Source organism: Durio zibethinus, chromosome 5 (assembly GCF_047325235.1).
Source record: "Durio zibethinus cultivar Kanyao isolate XHJ-2024 chromosome 5, ASM4732523v1, whole genome shotgun sequence".
Lineage (NCBI taxonomy): Eukaryota > Viridiplantae > Streptophyta > Magnoliopsida > Malvales > Malvaceae > Durio > Durio zibethinus.
The window spans coordinates 22,257,963-22,273,546 of record NC_143166.1 but is presented as its reverse complement, the minus strand read 5'-3'; the positions used below and the strand labels follow the sequence as shown (position 1 = coordinate 22,273,546).

The following is a 15,584-nucleotide window of genomic DNA, read 5'->3' as shown; positions in this document are numbered from 1 at the left end:
TCCTAAGCCTAAAGAGTTCAAAGAGACTAAGGCTACCAAGGAAGTGAGCAACTTTCTATGGTAGATAGAATGATACTTCTGAGCTACTAGCATGCATTATGATGCCACTAAGGTAAACACTGCTTTCATGTATCTTACTAATGTTGCCTTGTTATGGTGAAGGCATAAAAGTGATGACGTAAGGCACGGAGGTGCCTTGATTAGGACTTGGGCAGAGTTTTAAAAAGATTTCAGGGAGCAATTCTACCCAGAGTACACCAATGATGAGGCATGGGCAAAGTTATGCTAGTTTACTTAGTAGAAGGAGATCGGGGAGTATGTCTAGAAATTCTATTAATTGATGCTTCAAATTTTAGATCTGAGTGAGATTGAAGGTCTATTGCCTTCATAGATGGGCTTAAACTGTGAGTTAAACATTTGCTGTAAAAAAGTGGAGTTCGTGAATTGGCCAAGGCCATGACTATAGTTAAGTCCTTGGTGGAGTTGATGCCATAAAACCAGTTCAAGTCTTCCAAGCCCAAGGGGAAGGGCAAGGGCAAGAGAGACCAAGATCAATAGTTCAAGAGAGGAGACCGTGATCAATAGTCTAAAGATAGAGACTAAGGCCATTCAGACAAGGATGGCTAGGGGAAACCACCAATAGGGAAGTAGAAGGCAAAAAAAGAATGAGAGTCACTCTTATTACCTATGTGGAGAACCGTACAAGATTCAAGATTACCCAAAGAGAGATAAGCTGGCTACCACCGATAAAGAGTTGGATGAAGTGCCAAAGAAGGAGACAACAAAGCTTAGGTTGATCATGCTCAATGCTATCCAAGGTAGGGGAAGCCACTAGCCAAAGGGATAGATGTTCATGGATCTATTCGTTATGGGCAAGAAGGTGAGCACCCTGGTGGACACAGGGGCCTTACATTTATTTATTTCAAATAAAAGAGCCCAAAAACTTAGCCTGAAGGTGTAGAGGGGGCTGGTACCATCAAGACAATAAATTCCAAAGAGGTTCCAACCATTGAAGTGGTACATGGTATAGAGCTATAGCTTGGAGATTAGAAGGGCAAAGAGACCATTAAGGTAATACCCTTGGATGATTATGAGTTTATGATTGGGTTAGATTTCCTTGGTCAGATTATAGCCTTCTTTATGCCTTTTACAAACTGTTTATGCATTATAAATGCATGATGCCAATGCCTTGCACCATTAAGGCATAGAGCAAGGCTTAGAACCAAAGTGCTATAGGCCATTCAATTTGCCAAGGTAGTGAGCAAGAATGAAGACACCTTTTTGGTTACATTAAAGTGTGAGAAATCAAGGACACAAGGTCCAACATCCCTTTGGAGGTGCTACAGGTGCTAGTGACCTTTAGTGATGTGATGCCTACACAGTTGCCTAGCAAGCTACCATCCAAGAGAGAGGTGGACCATAAGATTAAGCTGGCATTCGAGGCCAAGCCATCAGCCAAAACCCCTTATTAAATGTTAGCCCTAGAGTTAGAAGAGTTGAGAAAGTAGCTCAGAGAGCTAATTGATGTTGGTGCCTACAGATACATCAAACTTTGTGATAAGAGGAGTGTAAATGCATGAAAACCATCCGATTGCATTTGAGAGCTAAAAGCTCAATGAAACCAAGTGCAGATACATGGTCCAAGAGAAAGAGATGATAGCAGTGGTGCATTACTTGTGCATTTGGCAGCATTACCTATTAGGGTTGAGGTTCATGGTCAGAATGGACAATATGGCATACTTTTAGATGCAAAAGAAGCTATCCCCCAAATAGGCCTATTGGTAGGATTTTCTTACACAATTTGATTACATGTTAGAGTACAAGATTGGGCAAGTGAACATAATGGCTAACGCCTTAAGCAGGAAGGCAAACCTTGTTGCCAATAGCCAATTAGAGGGGCCTTTGGTGTCACACATCAAAAAAGGTTGCTACATGATTTTACAGCCAAAGCTCTCATTGAGCATTTCAAAGAAGGTAAGACTAGATAGTTTTGGTTGTAGGATGACTTGTTCTACACCAAGGGTAGTAGGTTGTTTATGTTTTAGTTGGGAAGTTCTGTAAGGAAGTTATGCAAGAGTGCCATGATTTCAAGTGGGTTGGTCACGTAGGGTGAGCCTTACCTTGGCCTTGCTAGAGGATTGGTACTATTGGTTGCACATGAGGAATGATGTTGAGGCCTATGTGAAGACTTGTCTTGTGCGCCAATAGGACAAGGCAGAGCTTAAGCCACCAGGTAGTCTTTTGAAGCCTTTGCCAATACCAGAACGAATGTGAAAAAGTGTCACTTTGGATTTCATAGTTAGTCTACCCAAGGTAGAAGGGTTTGGGAGCATCATGGTAGTGATGGACAGGTTTTCCAAGTATGGGATTTTCATTCTAGCAACTAAGGAGTGCGCAATTGATAAGGTAACCCATTTATTCCTGAAGAATATCATGAAGTACTAAGAAGTACTGAAGACCATTGTTAGTTATCAGGATGGGCATTTCACAAGGTAGTTCTAGACTGAGTTGTTCAAGCTATTGGGGTTAGACTTAAACTTTTTCACTAGCATGCATCCACAAACTAATGAGCAGACTGAGAGAGTGAATCATTTGTTAGAGGTCTACCTCAGGGACTATGTGAATGGCATGCAAAAGGATTGGCCAAAGCTACTTGATGTCACCAATTCTCATACAACCTATAGATAGTGAAGTAACGAACCAAAGTCCATTTGAGATTATGACAGGTCAGCAACCACTAACACCTAGTTTAAGAACTATACGTTATATAAAGCCTAATCCAGTAGGTTACAAGTTTGCCAAGGTTTGGTAGGAGTAAGCTAACTTGGCTCGAGTCTGTCTACACAAAGCCATAAAGAGGTTGAAAAAATGGGCAAACCAAGAAAAGAGGGACATGCAGTTCCAAGTGAAAGACTTGGTTTTGGTAAAGCTACACCCAATTGTGTGCCACAAAGTGCTGCACAAAGGCCTAGTCTGGAGGTATGAGGGACCTTTTGAAGTTTTTAAGATAATAAGCAAGGTTGCCTACAAGTTGGATATGCCACCAAAGCTAAAAATATACCTAAATTTCCATGTGAGTATGTTCAAGCCATTTCATGATGATCGAAGGGATCTAAGATAGGTAGAGTCAAGACATACACCATTAGGAGCCAGGGCCTCGTATGAGAAGAAAGTCCAGTGCATTTTGGTTAATAGGGTTGTTAGGCAGTGAAATTATCAACCAAGGCAAGAGTACTTAGTGCAATGGAAGGGGTTTCTAGATAATGAAGTGTGCTAGCAACCAGCAGAGGACCTATGGTTGTTTCAAGACCAGATCAAGTAGTTCTATGCAGAGGAAAGGGATGAAGGTATCACAAGATTAGGTGAGGAGAATGTCATGCCCTGGTAGGTGCACCAGGCACTTAGGCCTAAGCATAAGCGACTAAGCTCAAGCATCAAAGATAGTTACGGGGTTTGAGCAATGAGCATGGTAAAAAAGTAAGATGGCCTGTACATCACTCAGGCTTACCCGCATAGCCTGGACTATGCCTACATCATACCCACACCACACCTAGATGGACCCAAGAGAGTTAGATTGATCCAAAATCTTTTAGGAGCACCTAGGATCGACAACACTCAATGTAGGATCTAGTTGACCCTTAGAATCAGGAGGAGCCCTATATAGTCTATGTATTAATGTGTAATCCTTTATTTTTAAAGATCATGTAATCTCTTGATTTTAAGAGTAGCCATACAATGCTGGGGCTATAAATTGAGGGCTACCCCTCCTTCTTTTATACGTCATAAAGCACTTGTTTTTAGTAATATATAGAGCATATTCCAACATTTTATTGTGTTGTCTTCTAACTTGTGTATTCTACCTTTCCTGGTTGCTTGCCTGCACACTTCTTTAGTAGGATAAACTTAGGCTAGGGAGTTCATTTCCTAACTTAAGGCAATGCAAATTCAAGCTTAAGACTAAAGCCTGTGACACAAGCACTTGCCTTCAACTCCATTAGCACACGCTAGCCCCTGGTGCATGTTACTACTTAGAATGGCATTGAAAATATCTAACCCATGGTTGGTACAAGCAATTGCATCCAACACCATTGATAGATGCTAGCTTATTGTTGCCTCAAACACCATTAGTAGATACTGGCTCTTTGTTGTGAGATGTTGCCTCAAACACCATCGTTAGATTCTGGCACTTAATGTAGGCACTTGCCTAGATCATTATTGACACAAACGAGCCCTTGGTATGGGTTGTTGCCTCGAACACCTCTTTGGAAGGTGTTGGCACTTGGTGTAGCTTGTGTACCATGCCTCCCCACCTAGGCACTTATCTACCCCTTAATCACCATTAGCACCAAATGATTCATGGGCTTTGATCTTAAGTCAAACTCTGTGTAGCCTTGGACAGGGAATTGAATTCGTGCACCTAAGTTACAAAACTTAAGTGCTCAGTATAATTCCAGCTTGTCAAAGATTGTGCCATCGTGCTAAGCCTTCTAGAAGCCCATAAATCTATTCTTTCCAAGACTGTGTTCAGGCATGCTCGCACCTGGGTCTGACCATGCACCTGTACCTCAATCATTAGTGCCATACCTAGCTTTGACTGTATGCTTGGGCATAACTCACTAGTACCTACACCTGGGCCTGGCTCAATTCTGCCAAACCTAAACACCATGTCTAAGTCTCTAGAGTCTTAATCACTACCTATGTCATTGTTCTAGCCCAGTTCCCTATGACTTGGGCCTCCAGTAGGCTTGAAAGTTTGGTCCCCCTGATTGTTAGACCGTGACACATGCACATGCCTCGACCACTATTAAGACATGTTGGCCTTTTGTGTCAGCATATGCTTTGACCACTAATGGGACATGCTAGCCATTTATGCAGATAGTTCCCTAGAACACTATCCGTATATACTAGGTAGTGCACTATGCACAGGTATCCTAGGACTAGGCCATGCATCATGCACGCCATGACCAGCGTGTTGGTGCATTTAGGCATATCTTCATTTTTTTGCTATGCCAAAGCCATTTTTATGGCTTGTAAATTTATATAGGTGCTCACAAGTGCCCACACCTAGGTTGACTCAATTCTACCAAACTTGAACACTGTGTCTGAGCTTCTAGAGTCTTGATCACTACCCGTACCACTACTCTAGGCTAGTTCCCTATGACCTAGGCCTCCATTACACCTCAAAGCTTAGTCCCCCTAGCTAGTAGACCTTGTCTAGATAAAGCTAAAACTGTTACTTGATTAAAAAAAAAAACCCTTAAGCTCGGATTAGCTTGCGAACTATAACACATGCACATCCCTCAACCACCATTGTGACATTTTGGCCCTTAGTCTCAACACATGCTTTGACCACCATTGGCACATGCTGGCCCTTTGTGCATACCGTTCTTCAAACACCATTGAGACATCTTGAGTCACACTTCATGCACTTTATGACCAGATAGTGGGTGGGTTTAGGCATATCTTCATACTTTTACCATGCTACTATCATTTTTATGGCTTGTAAATTCATATGATGCACACCAGTGCTTGCACCTGAGCCTAGCTCAATTCTACTAAACCTGAACATTGTGCCTAAGCCACTAAAGTCTTGATCATTACTCATACCATTATTTTAGGCTAGTTCCCCATGACTTGGACCTCCAATACACCTTAAGGCCTAGTCCTTTTGGTTGTCACTTCCAATCTCTAAAACTAGAACTACTTTTAACTTAAAGAGAATGCTTAGGCCTGACCAATTTGCTGATTGTGACCCATGCACATGCCTCGACTACCATTGGGACATGTTGGCCTATGTTGGCCTATGGCCTCGAGACAAGCTTTGACCATCATCAACACATGCTGGCCTTTTGTGTGGGTAGTTCCCTCGAGCACCATTGACACATGCTGGGTTATGCACCAAGCACATGTATCCTAGTCTTGAGCTACTCATAATGTATACCATCACTGGCAGTAGGTAGGTTTAGGCACATCTTCATATTTCTACCATGCCAATGCCATTTTTATGGCTTACAAATTTATACAACGCTCACCAATGCCTACCCCTAGACCTGGTTTAATTTTGCCAAACTTGAACACTAGGCTTGAGCCTCTAGAGTATTGATTACTACTTGTACCACTATTCTAGGCTAGTTTTCCATGACCTGGACCTCCGTTACAACTCAAGGCCAGGACCCCTAGCTATCAGGCTCTACCCTACTAGAATTGGAATTGGTCTTTGACTCAAAAAGAACCCCTATACCTAGATCAACTTGCAAACCATGACATTTGTACATGCCTTGACCACCATCAAAACATGTTGGCCCTTGGTCTTGACACATGATTTGACCACCATCAACATATGCTGGCCTTTGGTTTGGGTAATTCTCTTGAACTCCATCGACATGTGCTAGGCCACGCACCATGCATGGGTATCCTAGGTTCGAGCCATGCATCATGCATACCATAATGAGGCAATAGGTGTGTTTAGGCATATCTTCATATTTCTGCCATGCTAATGTTATTTTTATGACATGTAAATTCATATAATGGTCCCCTAAGCCTTCATGTAAAGTTTCATGGCAAGATGACTTGTTTTTCTATTTTTCATGATTTTCAAAATTTTTTATGGTTCAGGATTTTTTGAATATTTTTTAGAAGGAATTTTGGTCCCAAATTTGGTATATGTGATCCTTGTAATTTTGTTGGCATCCATAAAAGAATTTAGCTAAAAAATCAAAGTGTAAGAGATTTTGTTTCCATTTGAAAAAAGCATCCTTATTTCAAACACTTGGATGGCTAGTGCGTAAACCTATAAAAGCTCTTATGCTCTTTAAGGAGGTGTGAGTTGTTGAGGCTCCTTGGGGGATAGGGACCCAATAAAAGGGCCAAGGACCAACACCCATCACACATCTTGTAAGCATAACCCGTGCCTTTTCCCTTAATCATTGGAACCCCTAATACTGCTAGTTAGATTCTCAAGTGATGCTTCATCAGTGGTGTCTTAGGCAAAAAGTTATGGCACTAGTACATGCCAAGCCCAACATGTGCACCGTGAACCAGAATTAAACTTTGGCCAAGGCCTCGACCATCATCAACACATGCTGGTGCATGGTGTAGGCATATAGCTTGACCACCATCAACACAAGCTAGCCTTTGGTAAGGGTACTTGCATTGATTGCCATTGACACATATTGGCCTTTAGTGTAGGCACCTGCCTCAAATAGCATTTGTATAATCTGGACCTAATGTGGGCACATGCCTCAATCAACATTGACAAAAGATGGCTTTTAATGTGAGGAGTTGCCTCAAGCACCATCGGCACATGCTGATCCTTACTACAGGCACTTGCTTCAAACACCATTGGCACATGCTAGGCCTTGGTGCGAGCACCTGTTTTGACCACCATCGACACCTATGGACCCTTGATGTGGGATATGCTTATTTGAAAAAAGTGTCTTCATTTCAAACACTTTAATGTCTATTGCTAACAAATCTGTAGAATCTCTTATGCTCTTTGGGGGGTGGTTGTTTAGATTGTCTTTCCCTTTCATAGGGGGAATAGGTGTTTATGATGGGCTTATCATTGCATATAACCATAGAAATGTCCCTGGAGTAAAATCTAGGCTGTGCATGCCTTTTGGCTATATTATCTAGTGACTAGTTGCTCCGGTGACTTATAGGCATCCATGGCCTCGATCAATTGGTGTGCATGTCAAAAAAGGGCTCAACTAGGCTAAGGTGTGAGAGTATGGTAAGGTGAGTAGCCTAGTGTCGAGAATAAGGATTGTTCGTTGGAAAGATCTAGAATGCTTTAGAAAAGTGGCATGGGAAGATAAGCACAGAAAGCTCTAGATTAGTTTAGAGACAGGCCAGGCATGTGGGTACAAAAGAGTCTGAAAAAGCTTGGAAACAGGCTAAGTGCGCGAGCACCAAAGGTTCTAGAATGGCCAAGCTTAATAATAGTAGTAGATACTACAGTGCCTGGAGTAAGAAGGCTTTGGAAAGCTTTAGCTACATGTAGAGCAACAGCCATATGAGAGAGGTTCTGGAACCCACCAGGCACAGGTACTCAACAAGAGTGTTTGGACTCTTCCAAACTCAAAGCTAGGTAGGGAGCCTAAAATCAGTTGGATTCTGCAAAGGCCTTAGCCAACCTAACAAGTGTCTAAGGACCAAGGAAAGGTCTAAAAGGCATATAAGGGCCATACACTTGGATCAATAAGGGCCATACGTACTAAAAAGGCTTAAGTATAAATAGGGGCCTTCCATATTTTTTGTAAGAAGTTAGAAGCTACACAAGTAAAAAAAAACCAAGTCATAGACTTGGGCATTAAGCAATTGTACATAGCATCAAGTAAACAGAAGCTACAATTGCTTTAACTCTCCTTCTTAACCTTTTCTTACACTCCTAAAAGGTTAGTCGAGTTCTAGCACAAGTGTACGACACAAAGAGTTGGTTAAAGATTGACTTAGGCATATGGATGGTAGTTTCTTACCTAAGGCTACATAGTAGCCAAGCTTAAGCTCTTAGCCTATGACACATGTAGCCAAGGCTACCCAAGACCCTAGAAACAAGTCCTTAAATCAAGGAATGTCCCCTTGGGGTAGTGATAATGGAGTTTGTGTGCACGATCTTAACTAGAACAAGCATTGGTGGTGTCATGCCGTTGTTGCCTGTTGGATGGCAAGGGTAGTCTCATGTCTCTTGCTTGTGTTTTTCCCATGCCAAGTGATTATAGCATGGCCATGTACATCATTCCCTCTACTCACTTATTGAGTAATTAATTGGGTAGGTTATGGATCGATGTGCATAGATGCTATCACTTGTACATAATGGGCATATGAGTGGTGCTATGGCTATGCATGTTAGCAATCTTTATTCTCAATGCATCGAACTGTCAACCCATATTCTTTTTCAATCTCCCTCTATGTGGTCATTATACCTTGAGGCATAATTGGGATCTTATGTTGCATACCTAAATCGATGGAAACTAGATGTCTTACCATTTCTCATTTATCTTATGTCCTTAGGGGTTCAATTGTGCCCCGTGTCCTAAGTGTGCCATCCAAACCTTTGTGGCCACATTGGTGCACTGGTGTTCGATCATGCTCTCAAATGTAGAATGTTTTGTAGGCACAGGCTCTTGACCCTTATTTATCCAATGCTATGCATTTTACATGTGCAACACACATGACACTTGTGCTCTGTGTTGGCTCTCTCTGTCACTTAGTCAATGCGTTGAGTCCTATACGATGCCAATGTCATGAAAGAATGCTACCTAGTTGATCCTACCAATAATCATATGCTTGTCTCAAAGATTAAGCCATGCATGTGTAAGTATGAACTAATTCAAATTGTGAAACTATGAATGGCTCATTAAATCAGTTATAGTTTGCTTGATGGTATTTGCTACTTGGATAATTATAGTAATTCTAAAGCTAATACATGCAACAAACCTTGACTTCTAGAAAGGGTGGATTTATTAGATAAAAGGTCGATACAGGCTTTGCTTATTGCTTTGATGATTTATGATAACTCGATGGATCGCATGGCCTTTGTGTCAGTGATGCATCATTCAAATTTCTACCTTATCAACTTTTGATTGTAGGATAATGGCCTACTATGATAGCAACGGGCAATGGAAAATTAGGGTTTGATTCCAAAAAGAGAGTCTGAGAAATGGCTACCACATCTAAGAAAGGTAGCATGTATGCAAATTACCTAATCCTGACACGGGTAGGTAGTGAAAATAAATAACAATACCAGGCTTTATGATTTTGGTAATTGTAATGAGTACAATCTAAATCCCTTAACAAAGATCCATTTGAGGGTAAGTTTACTGCTAGCAACTACAGTAATTCTAGCTCTGATAGTGTATATTTAAGTTGTTGCAGTTAGAAAGCTCATAGTTGGAACTAGGATTAGGTCAATCGATCCACCTCATGGAGAGTGTCGATGTACTTACTCCTACCATCGGCAATGCACTCCTAGTCTTAACTGGCCAGGCCATTCCTCTAGCACTATTATTTTAAAAAAATTAGATTGCATAAAGTAGGCTTGTATACATTAGCATGGGATAACATCACAAGATTTCAATCCTATTATGTTGGCTTCAGAATTGAAGTAATGATTAACCGGGATAGTTAGGGGCATTAATATTTCATAATCAGAGGTAAAATTCTTGGATTTATGAAAGACAAACAACTATAAAAGCATTTTCCAACTATGTTTTCATTAATCAAGAATGAAATTTGAGGGATTGAAGATGATCATATACTATCCTAGTCTTAACCATAAATGATGTCAACCAATGATCAGTGGATGTTACTTTAAGGACTTCATCGACACCTTATAAGAAATCAAAGTCTTTGAGTTTTAGAGGAGTATGGTCTTAAGACTGAAACTTAAAGGAATTGACAAAAAGACACCATAAAGAGTGGAGCTTGTGGCTTAATTTGACTCAACATAGGGAAACTTACCAAGTTCAATCATAGTAAAGATTTACAAACTAAAAGCTCTTTCTTGATTCTATAGGTGGTGGTACATGGCTGTTCTTTGTTGATAGAGCAATTTGTTTGGTTAATTCCACTAACGAATGAGACCTCAAAATACTAACTAGCTATACGGACATGATCCTCCATGGCTACCTTTTTAAAGGGACTACGGTTATTTAACCCAAAAAACTTTGAGGCAATAATAGGTCTATCATGCCCTTATATGTTTTGAGACACACGTATGCTACACTGATGTATTAAATGGTTTATAGCATTGGCTGATAGGCTTAGGTAATCTTTGAAATTTCATCATAATGGGGATAGATCATTGCAATTATTTGTTTTTAATACATAATTCCTAGTAAGTGCATGTCATCAGCTTGCATTGACTATGTCCCTACCCTTTATACACATCACCCATCACTCCTATTGATTGAATCATTTGACAAAATGTTTAGATCATGGTGACATGGATGGTTCACTGCTCGCAATGTTGCAAGAAGTCCACTGAACCTTATCATTTATAAGAAGAAAAAGTCACAACAAGGTTTTCGTAAGTGAACTTATGGAAGGATCATTCTCAAAACCTGCTCAATGAATGACTCATAAATGTGTTAATAAAACACTAAGAGGGTAAGGGTGCCTCCGTGCCTTGAGCCTTTTTTAGCCCTAGATGGGTGTGACAATCACTTTGTTTCACTATCTGGGCAAGTAAAATGTTCAGTATCATCACCTATGGCCAAATAATGAACCCTCGGTGTGAATCATGCCAAAAAACTAGAAGGAAAAAAAATGCATGTGCCACCATCATCATGACTCTTTTTTTCATGAAAAACCAAAATGACACTTAGCAATGGATATCTCAGCTCTCACATTAATGAAGAACATAGCAAAATGCAATACTTGGTGTAAATTATAGAATCCCATCAACGATCAAGTCTTTGTATGCAAGTTGCACCCCAAGCCATTAGGCCATAGGCACGCCTGATTGGTTGTCATGCATTATCACTCCCAACCCCTCAACCATTAGGCTTCTGGTGAAGGAGGTAGAAGATGGCCTCCCATGATCTCATCGGTCATGATTGGCCCAAATGCAAGTTTTCAGCAATAATAGTGCCATGATCATTGATAGTAAAGCTAGTGCCATGCCTCATCTCTAGTGATGCACACTCATTGTCCATTTAGAACCCATCGAACTCCCTATATTGCTCAATTGATGCCTACATTGTGACTTCAGGTCAAATGAGATTACTCATTGAGTTTAAGCTTATCAATAAGTAAAAGAAAAGAAACTTACCAAGATTCCCCTAGTAACAATGAATGAACTGAGAATAGCCTAGCTTGAGAATTGAGCCCTCTCAACATTTGAATTATAGTATGGAGAAGCATCCTCAGTGGCAAACCAAGCCCAAGTCCCTTGCAAAAGGGCACTAGAAAGGTTGAGAGCCCCATTATGCCTAGACCCTTAACACTTGTGTCTCCTACCATTGGCTTATGGGCTCTCCATCTTGCTCATCTTGAAATATAAACCAAGGAGTCTGACATATCTGCAAGTCAATGGGCAAGAAAACCTATAATGCATAAAAAAGCTGATTGGCAAGATCCCTCATAGGTGCACTACCAACCAACCTTAATCTTCTAAGAAAGGTTCAAGCGTGAGAATGCTTGTTAGGATTTGAAAGATGGTGAACTATGCCTAAGCAAGGCAAAGCCAAAGGAAAGTTTGGTGGAGGCCTACAGCAATACTAACATGCAAATCATTCGTTTGACTTAGGTATAGGGGTGAAAGACTCATCGAACTATCTAGTAGCTAGTTTCTTCTAAAGTTTCCCCTAAGATAACTAGAGCCCTTAACGAGTTCTATTAGGTAAAGCAAATGATTAGAGACATTAGGTGTAAAATGCCCTCAACCTATTCTCAAACTTTAAATAGGTAGGATGGTGTGGCTGTTTCATTGAGCCATGCCATAAAATTTAAGGCTCTTAGTGGGCTATATTTGGTAACCAAAATTGGTGATGCAGGATAAACTCAATGTCGAGTTATAGTGCCCAACTGTACGTTAACCTATAACTCATAAAGGGTGTTGGTCGATTAAGACAACAAGATGATGGTCATGGAAGTTGAAATTCGATAAAGAGTGTGTAACAACTCACCTACCAAATCAACTAGCCCCAAAAATGGATGGTGCTTAAGTGTGCAACCTATTCCCGACCATTGGGGTGAGGGCAAAGACCCAATGAGTAAGAGGACTTAGCAATCACCATAAAACCTAGGGTACGAGCTCGAGCTAAATGACCATCAATGTAGATCTTGGTTGTAGTAGCAAATATTCAAATGAGAACTTTGAAGGATAAAAATGGGAAAGGTTCCATGTGAATGACACTTGTACATAGGTTAGTCAATCCTAAGAGATGGGGGAAGCTCATCTAATAGTGCATCTAGTGCAAGCTTCGAAAGTGAATCTATTTGAAATTCCTAAATTGAGACACGATGGCTAATGACAATGTTAGGTAGTTTGGAGACTTCGATGGGAGCCTTGGAAAGACTTATCTTTTTTGTTTAATGGCTTGCCCAACTTGGAAATAGCTTAGCCAAAGGTAGGGTCCAGTGGCTAAAAGAGCACACACATTGCATAGTATTCAGTGCACCCCCGGTGGCCTTTGAAAATCTGAAGGACTGAGTTTCATCCATGTCCAATCATACTCATAACTGTATTAGGTCTCCAAAGAGAACAACCTTTAGTCGATGGAACAATGTAAGGAAGGGAAGTCGACAAAATGGATCTATAACCTTGACAAAAAGATTGGCTTTGAGGCCTAGCTGTGGGGGTCCCAATCCCAAACCCATGTGCTACCATTGTACTACTTGAGCTACTCTTTGGCAAGAGTGAATCATCATGTACAGGCTAAGGGATGGACTGGGAGTGGCTCTCTTGGGGGCCTTCCCTAGGAAATGATTAGTAGACTTAAAACTACTATAGACAATGGGAACTAGAATGTTTAATTAAAATAAAGCATTGTGATGGTCCCTGCAGATGCCCACGCAATGTGATTTTTATCTAGTGCTCTAAATGTCAAAGTGAAGAAATTCAACCAAGCACGGGTAAACGATGGGAGTAACTATGACTCTTTTAAGGTAGCCAAATGCCTTGTCATCTAATTAGTGACGTGCATGAATGGATTAGTGAGATTCCCACTATCCCTATCTACTATCTAGTGAAACCACAGCCAAGGGAGCAGGCTTGGTAGAATTAGTAGAGAAAGAAGACCTTGTTGAGCATGACTCTAGTCTAACTTTGTGAAATGACTTGAGAGGTATAGGATAAGTGAAAGCCCTTAGGCAAAATTAAAATATCACTACTTTTAATTTTATTTTACTTATTCTATGAATCAGAGGAAAGGCACAACCCTTTCTTTTTGACCCAGAGCCAACCTCGATCGATCAATTTGGGCAGAAAACATTGTCAAGTTAGGAATTTAGCTAGGGTGACACATTTATTAAAAGCTAATGTTGGTGTCCTATGATGAGCTCAATGAGAATAGAAATCTCATGTGGAACAAAAGGGTAAAAGCTCATTTGATTTAGGTTTCTAATATGACTATGAACCATGAAAGTGTGGCCTATCGATCCTTTAGACTTTCAAAATTTGAAGCTAAAGGTATCAAAAAAGTTGCCATAGGGATAACTGGCTTGTGGCAACCAAGCATTCATAGCAACTTTGCATTTTGATCCTTCAATGTTAGCTCTTCTTATCATTGTAAAACAGAATTCACTAAGTGTTGGATTGTTCACCCTCAATAGGAAAGGTGAGCTGGGTTTAGACTATTATGAGACAGGTTAGTTTTACCCTATTGATGGGAACGTCGCAATAGTAATTCAACTTGGTATGATAAGAACCATTATTTTGCAAAATTTGTTATCGCGTTTGGTTGAAAAGTCAGTGATGCAAAGCTACCATGCACTAGATTATGATTGAATGCCTCTAAGTTAAAATCCAAGCTAGAAGCTACGCATGCACCTGTCACCTGATTGTTGACATGTAGTAGGGGCCCATGACCCCCGAAGGCATGTGTCATAGGTGTAGCTCCCATGGCAAACGAGCTGCACAGGCCTCCTTGGAGTTCATTTCCCATCAAGTAGTGGATAGAATGGTTTGTAGATGACATAAATATGCAATAGGGTATTGTAAGTGGCAAAGCGGCCTTACTATCATGATCCACTAAGATTTAGCCCTTTATGGCTTTGATTTGTCCCTCCCACTCATACCCATCAAAGTCCTTTTTTTCATTCTTTTACACTACACCCCTCTGAGGTTAGGGATGAATGGTGTTTTCCATTGCAACTAATTATGTTGAGCAATGACATCCCTTTCTTGAACATCTAAGTAAATGACAATCAAATGCCCTTTGTATTTGTTATAGGGACAGGCTTGCCTTTGGTGCGGGCATTTACCTTGAACCTCTTTGGCATACGTTAGCCCCTGGTGGAGGCTGTTGCCTCAAATGCCATCGATAGCATCTAGCCCTTGGTTGGTATGGGCAATCACATCCAATACCATTGGTGATGCTGGCCTATTGTTGCCTTAAACACCATTAGTAGATGCTAGGCCCTTGGTGTGTGATGTTGCCTCTGACACTATCGCTAGACACTGGCACTTGCTACAAGCACTTGCCTCAACCAGTGTTGGCACAAGTGGGCTCTTGGTATGGGCTATTACCTTGGGCACCTCTTCGGTAGATGCTGGCACTTGGTGTAGCATGTGTACCATGACCCTCCCACCTAAGGCACTTGTTTGCCCCTTTATCACCATTGGCACCAAATGACGCTTGATGCATGTGTCATGAGCTTTGGTCTTAAGCCAAACTCCATGCAGCCTTGGACAAGGAATTGACTTTGTCTACCTAAGTCAGCCAACAAAACTCAAGTGCTCAGTATAATTCTAGCTTGTCAAACATTGTGCTATAGTATTAGGCTTTCTAGAAACCACCAAGCTAATTCTCCCAGACTATGTTCAGAAGTACCCGCACTTATGTCTGATTGAGTGCCCATGCATTACTTACCATTGCCACACCTAAGCTTGGCTCAATTTTATCAAACCTGAACATCAT

At 41.0% G+C, this 15,584-nt stretch overlaps 3 pseudogenes; all 3 read left to right on the top strand.

Annotated features, from left to right (window-relative positions):
• Positions 1-9,257: 9,257 nt before the first annotated feature.
• Positions 9,258-11,056, top strand: LOC149518821 (18S ribosomal RNA; annotated as a pseudogene).
• Positions 11,057-11,318: 262 nt separating this feature from the next.
• LOC149518820 (5.8S ribosomal RNA) lies at positions 11,319-11,474 on the top strand (annotated as a pseudogene).
• Positions 11,475-11,704: 230 nt separating this feature from the next.
• On the top strand, positions 11,705-14,727 carry LOC149518819 (25S ribosomal RNA; annotated as a pseudogene).
• Positions 14,728-15,584: the final 857 nt, after the last annotated feature.